General features: G+C 41.6%; 1 pseudogene; it reads right to left on the reverse strand.

Annotated features, from left to right (window-relative positions):
* Nucleotides 1–5,637: 5,637 nt before the first annotated feature.
* Nucleotides 5,638–5,953, reverse strand: LOC127493279 (tRNA-splicing ligase-activating factor archease pseudogene; annotated as a pseudogene).
* Between the last annotated feature and the right edge of the window lie 314 nt (nt 5,954–6,267).

Consider the following 6,267-nt stretch of genomic DNA (forward strand, 5'->3'; position numbering starts at 1 on the left):
ATGTATCCCAGTTGCACAATCTAAATTTAAATAACCTTATTCACATTGCAAAGCTAGAAAGAATCCATGTTAGTCATGCCCCACTGTTACCTTAATAACAGCCACCAAAAGCTTCCCTCTGCGTGTAGGATATAAAGTCAGAAAACCTGGAGAGTGGTGGGCTGCCATGCTGTTGTGGGGTTTCTGTCTCATGATACCAAGCTCTCCCCCAAGGCTCCAAGATCAGCTGAACAATCATTTAAGGATAAAACTGAAGGGGAGAGGCGTTCTCTAATACGTGAATGCATGGGAGCCACAGTACCCCGACACAAATGTTTCTCCACTCAAGGTGGGACTAATCAGTGCTGGTGGGGCGCTGTGAGCGAGTAGACGTGTCATACTTTTCCTCTAGACATCGCATTTCATTTTGAATCGTAAGTAAAGTGTGTGAGAAATTACACTGTAGACATTTAATCCTTGACCCCGTCACTTTAAGTGCACTGCTAAAGCACACAGAACACAGTTCTTCCAGAAATCTTACTGCCTTCTGTTCAAGCTATAGGTACTTTTTAGTCCTGTTTATTTACCTCCTTGATTTCTTGCTCTGATGATTATTAATGATTTTAGGCTATCCTTTGAAGTCAACTATCCCTAACTTTTCTAGATTCAATAAAAATGGCAAAAGAGGAATTAAATTTATTATAGTAACCTGTCATCTTATTTAATTCCAAGTTGACCAATTTCTTTACTAGTCCAGCAACTTCATTTTTTCATTTCTTATGTGTTACTTTACCTTTTTAAAAGCAACATAAAACCTACATAAGATAACATACATGTCGTAGCTCAACTAGTTGCACCATTTTACAAAAATCAGTTTCCTTAGATTATGGGAAGGAAGAAATTCTTACTGGTGCCTGGAATTGTTAAGCAGCATGGTTTATAATCTTTGGCCTGTAACGGAAAGAATATAGTTTTAATTTGCATTTAAATAAAGCAAATCTCCCATTGCAGAGAGTTTTCTTTTATTAGTCCCCATAAACAAGATGACATTAAAGTGCATAGCCTGTGTAAGTGAGTTGTAGGGATAAATCAAAGGGATCAACAAGGGAAAATCACTGAGAGAAATCCACTCCAGATAAACTTAAATACTTAACATTACGAATTCCTGCTATCAATAAAATAATTTCTGTGCCCTAAGAAAATTCTGCTTACTGGATAGACTCAATAAATACCTCACTTATTAGCAATTCATGAGCACCTAATCTTCTACAGTATTTTCATTCTATTTATATACTAGTTAAGTATTATGTACTTTCTAATTAGGTATATACTATGTATCTAGTTTCCTAAGTGTCTTCTCATGAATTAGCAAATGCAAGGAGATAAGCACACCAGATGATGTCCTTGCTTTTCCAATGAGCCAGCTAAGCCTCAGTGGTGTGCCAAGTTCATTGAGCTGGCTCAAGGAAGCTGCAAAGACCAGTCTGTGTGTTCTGATGTTTCCAAGACAACAGGAGTGACTACTCTGCAAGGAGTCAACTTGAGCCTGTTTGTTTAATCTTTCACTTAACAAGTATTTACTGAGTGTCTCTTATGGTCAGGAATGTTTACCTCCCACTTCTGCTACAGGTGAGCTCCTTTTCAGAGTTAGACTCTGCAGACAAAGGCCGTGAGAATATCTGTCTCTCCATAACACTGTGCAGGTGAAGTTTCCCCAGATGTCAGCAAGAAGCGAACTGACTGACTCAATAATAATTATTCATAATTTAAAATAACGATTAAAGTTGCATTATTCTTTATACTTATAGAAAAGATAAAGTAAAAATGCATTTGGCAATTTTTGAGGAAATAATTATTTAGTGTTGATTAAAAGGATAGCCTTTAAACTCAAATAATAGCACAATGTATCTCAACAGCATATAGTGAAAATTTTTGAGAAATATTTGCTATTGTGAGATTTGATGTTAAAAACAGTCCAGACATTACGATTGATTTTCTTGGACAGAGAGCTCCTCCAGATGGTGACATATTTGAGTAACACATAGCTAGAACCACAATAAATAAAAACAATATCTATCTTCACAAAAAAGAGACCTCATTGCAAACAGTAATTTTGTGTTTGTAATAGTCAACTCATTTCATCATTCCAGTTTGACGAGATTTTGTTTGCGTGTTTAGTACTGTGCCTGGCCAAGGACAAATGCAGATGAATAGAGGATGAATCAGTTTTATCTGTTTCCAGGAGGTGACTGTCAGACTGAATGAGTGTTGAATGACCACGTGTTCAGACAAAAGCCTGGGGACTATGGTCAGAGGCCAACAAGACAGCAGTCCAGGAACCAACTCCTGTCCATGTCTTCCATATCTTCAGAAGCACCTTGCTCCTCAGCGTTGGAGGGCTGGTGGTTTATGTAGTCTCTCTGTGTGATTTCTGTACCTCCCTAGCTGCTTTCTGTTACTATCCTGTGGTCTGGGACTCTCCACCAATCCTGGCTTATGACAAGGAGTCTGTGATGCACGCTTAAGACACCTTTTCACTACCAGGACAAAGTAAATATGATATGATGTCACAGAACATGCGTATGTTGGCCAATGCCCGCCTCGACACTGCATGTTGATTGCAAACCATTGCTGCCAGTTCTCAGGTGACTTTCAAAATACAGACTTAACAGAGTGGTATTGGTATCACTCTTGTTTTTTTTTTTTTGTTTGTTTGTTTGTTTGTTTTTGGACAGGCAGAGTGGACAGTGTGAGAGAGAGAAAGAGAGAGAAAGGTCTTCCTTTTTTCCTTTGGTTCACCCCACAATGGCTGCTGTGGCCAGCATGCTGCGGCAGGTTTGCTGCGCTGATCCGAAGCCAGGAGCCAGGTGCTTCTCCTGGTCTCCCATGCAGGTGCAGGGCCCAAGCACTTGGGCCATCCTCCACTGCACTCCTGGGCCACAGCAGAGAGCTGAACAGGAAGAGGAGCAACCGGGACAGAATCCAGCACCATGACCAGGACTAGAACCCTGTGTGCTGGCGCCGCAGGAGGAGGATTAGCCTAGTGAGCCGCGGCGCCGGTGGCCTTGGTATCACTCTTGTACCAGCATCTCTTGTACTAGTATCATTTGTACTAGTGTCACTGTTCCTAAAGAGACAATTGTGTTTAAAAATTAGTTTATTTTTTTAAAGAATCTATTTATTCATATAAATGGCTCCTGCAGGTATCAATACCGGATTTTGCCTCCTGTGTATGCAAGTATCTGTGTAGTTTATAAATCACTGGTGGTATGGCCGGCGCCGCGGCTCACTAGGCTAATCCTCTGCCTTGCGGCGCCGGCACACCGGGTTCTAGTCCCGGTTGGGGCGCCGGATTCTTTCCCGGTTGCTCCTCTTCCAGTCCAGCTCTCTGCTGTGGCCCGGGAAGGCAGTGGAGGATGGCCCAAGTGCTTGGGCCCTGCATCCCATGGGAGACCAGGATAAGCACCTGGCTCCTGCCATTGGATCAGCGCGGTGCGCCGGCCACAGCGCTGGCCACACCAGCCATTGGAGGGTGAACCAACGGCAAAGGAAGACCTTTCTCTCTGTCTCTCTCTCTCACTGTCCACTCTGCCTGTCAAAAAAAAAAAAAAAAATCACTGGTGGTGATTTCAAAACTAGACTGCTCATATGTGGGACATTTAGCTCAGGCTAGCATGAAGAGCAAATAGAACGTGTATATTTTAAATGATCTCAAACCTATTGATTATGGTAAGCAAATATGTAAAAGAAAGGCAAGTTTCGCTGATCAGGGCCAGACCACATCACAGCAGTTTCTTTCTAAGAATTGGCTTGGCACTCATTTATAAAGTGACCAATGTTTCTTGCTATATATAAAATAAAAGAATATATTTTCACTGGTTCCTAGCAGTCTATGGGGGCAGAAACCCAGTGTGGAATCCAAGCATAAACGTTGACTGTTGATCACTGCCGTGTTTTCCCTTTACAGCAGTTGTCAGGACTAATTGCCTTCTCTCGGATGACTAGGGACAAAGAAGCGCCCTCTTGCAAAACCAGGACAAAGGAAAAGGGTTCGCAGTTGGCTGACCTGAGTAAGTGCATGTGATGAAACGGGTAGAATGCGGCCAGGGAACAAGAAAGGTGTTTGCTTCCTGACCTGCACAGCGCTGACCTCAGGAAGGCAATAAAGAAGTTTCTTCTACAAGTTTGCTTCACTCTGATCATCTCTACCCTTTTGATAGTGTATGGATTTTTTTCTTTTTTTAATATTATAGAGCTAAGTGACTTCATACAAAAGTAGGATGCATAATTCTAACATGTTAATAATCTTTAAAAAATATAATATAATATAAGATGAAATGTGATTCCCTACTAGACTTGAACACAGAAATTCTCCTGTTAAAAATAGCTCATTGGGGCAGCATTATTTGAACCTGATGTTTTCCTTATGTTTACTTGTTGATCACTTTCCCTCATTAAAATAAAACGTCTGTGAGAAGTAAGACTCTTTCTTCCTCCTTGTAAAATTTGAGATTGAATGATGCCTTGCTCATAGGAGGGACTTCAACAAATAATTGTTAAATAAGAGTATGAGTGAAAAAATGAATGAATGAGTTATGTAATCCATAGTTTTGAAACATGACCTTATTGTTCTCTCTAAAATGGTTTGCATCTCTTCCCACACATTGCAGAATGTGCTAAGTTGCTAGTATCAGATGTCTTGCCTAGTCTACATTGGACATGTTCTAGGTAGCATTCTTTTTTTTTTTTTTTTTTTTACAGGCAGAGTGGACAGTGAGAGAGAGAGAGAGAGAGAGAGAGAGAAAGGTCTTCCTTTGCCGTTGGTTCACTCTCCAATGGCCGCCGCGGCCGGAGTGCTGCAGCTGGTGTACCACGCTGATCCGAAGGCAGGAGCCAGGTGCTTCTCCTGGTCTCCCATGGGGTGCAGGGCCCAAGCACTTGGGCCATCCTCCACTACACTCCTGGGCCATAGCAGAGAGCTGGCCTGGAAGAGGAGCAACCGGGACAGAATCCGGCACCCCGACCAGGACTAGAAACCGGTATGCCGGCGCCGCTAGGTGGAGGATTAGCCTATTGAGCCGTGGCGCCGGCCCTCTACGTGGCATTCTTAACAGCATAGCACAGTTAATAAGTTATTGCAAAATTATCATAAAGTAGCCCTTTGGTGACAAAACAAGTTGCATTTTGCATTTTTACTCATTTCAGATGCAAATGTTCTTGCATGTGTCAGACCTCAATACAAATTGATGCAAAGTCATTTCATTTGAGAAACTGTTTAATTATGTTTTGCCTTTTTTATTTATAGAAAGTAAACAATTTTCATATATTTCATAGATACAGTTTTCGGAGCATAATGATACTTTCAAGTGCACCTTTGATTGTACAAATAAAACAATACCAAGAAGTAGAATTTGCTGTTGATCTGAGAGGAAAGCTAAGGCTGTTTGTTGTCAGGGTAATCTTACTCCTTGAGCTCACCTCTTACTGCTCTTTGCTTTAAGTTGATAGTTACTCACAGGACTCAACTTTTCTTGTTTCTTGGCTATGTCCTTAGCTCTCTGGGGTTTTTGGTTTTGTTTTTGTTAGACTCCCTCCCTCCCTCCCTCCCTCCCTTCCTCCCTTCCTCTCTTTCTGTTTGTGTATCTTAAATGTCAGTGATCACAGAAATTCTGGCTTCTCTGTATTATGGATCTGTATTCGTGAACACATTATTGCTTTGGTTTCTCTTGCCTGAGAATCCTTGAACAATGAAAATTCTTCTCCCCGTCCTGTCCAAATGACCATGTTTGAAATTTCTTAGCTCATTATTAAGCACTTTGACTTCCTAGAGCATGGAGAATTCGTTAGCACTGAATTTGTAAAGCCACTGATCAAAAACATGGATGAGAAGAGCCTGCAAGTCATCACCTTGGGTTACTACTTCTGTTGTTTGGAGTGGCTCCACAGTCTCAATATCTGCTGTGTAACCAGACATGGCCACTGCACTTTGCTCAAATATTTCCCCCAGAGTACTTGCCTGTGCATGTAACTGGACAGCTGCGGTATACTCCAATTACTCCTACCTTGGGTTGACTCGAGAATTACCTGGCCTTGATTACCACCTGCTCCTTAAACTAATCTCTAACATCTTGCTGGCCCTGTGCCACAATTACAAGATTGGACACTTTTCTAAAAGTTTGTTTGTTTATTTATTTATTTATTCATTTAGAAAGGCAGAGAGAGAGAGAGAGAGAGGGAGAGGGAGAGAGATGGAGAGAGAGAGCTTCCATCCACTGATTCACTCCCCAG

Source organism: Oryctolagus cuniculus, chromosome 5, assembly GCF_051225735.1.
Source record: "Oryctolagus cuniculus isolate XC-2025 breed Fujian yellow rabbit chromosome 5, ASM5122573v1, whole genome shotgun sequence".
NCBI classification, from domain to species: domain Eukaryota; kingdom Metazoa; phylum Chordata; class Mammalia; order Lagomorpha; family Leporidae; genus Oryctolagus; species Oryctolagus cuniculus.